The sequence below is a fragment of the Physeter macrocephalus genome, chromosome 2, assembly GCF_002837175.3.
Source record: "Physeter macrocephalus isolate SW-GA chromosome 2, ASM283717v5, whole genome shotgun sequence".
NCBI classification, from domain to species: Eukaryota; Metazoa; Chordata; class Mammalia; order Artiodactyla; family Physeteridae; genus Physeter; species Physeter macrocephalus.
In genome coordinates, this window is record NC_041215.1 from 38,328,528 (window position 1) to 38,329,451 (window position 924).

Below are 924 nucleotides of genomic sequence, written 5' to 3' on the forward strand. Positions count from 1 at the left end.
ATCCCTATCAAACTACCAATGGCATTTTTCACAGAAGTAGAATAAAAAATTTCACAATTTGTATGGAAACACAAAAGACCCTGAATAGCCAAAGCAATCTTGGGAAAGAAAAATGGAGCTGAATGAATCAGCCTCCTGGACTTCAGACTATATTACAAAGCTACAGTAATCAAGAGAGTATGGTACTGGCACACAAACAGAAGTATAGATCAATGGAACAGGATAGAAAGCTGAGAGATAAACCCACACATATATGGTCACCTTATTTTTGATAAAGGAGGCAAGAATATACAATGGAGAAAAGACAGCCTCTTCAATAGTGGTGCTGGGAAAACTGGACAGCTACATGTAAAAGAATGAAACTAGAACACTCCTTAACACCATACACAAAAATAAATTCAAAATGGATTAAAGACCTAAATGTAAGGCCAGACACTATCAAACTCTTAGAGGAAAACATAGGCAGAACACTCTATGATATAAATCACAGCAAGATCCTTTTTGACCCACTTCCTAGAGAAATGGAAATGAAAACAAAAATAAACAAATTGGACTTAATGAAACTTAAATGCTTTTGCACAGCAAAGGAAACCATAAACAAGAACAAAAGACAGCCCTCAGAATGGGAGAAAATATTTGCATATGAAGCGACTGACAAAGGATTAATCTCCAAAATTTACAAGCAGCTCATTCAGCTCAATATCAAAAAAATAAACAACCCAATCCAAAAATGGGTAGCCTAAATAGCCATTTCTCCAAAGAAGATATACAGATTGCCAACAAACACATGAAAGAATGCTCAACATCACTAATCGTTAGAGAAATGCAAATCATAACTACAGTGAGGTATCACCTCACACCAGTCAGAATGGCCATCATCAAAAAATCTACAAACAATAAATGCTGGAGAGGGTGTGGAGAAAA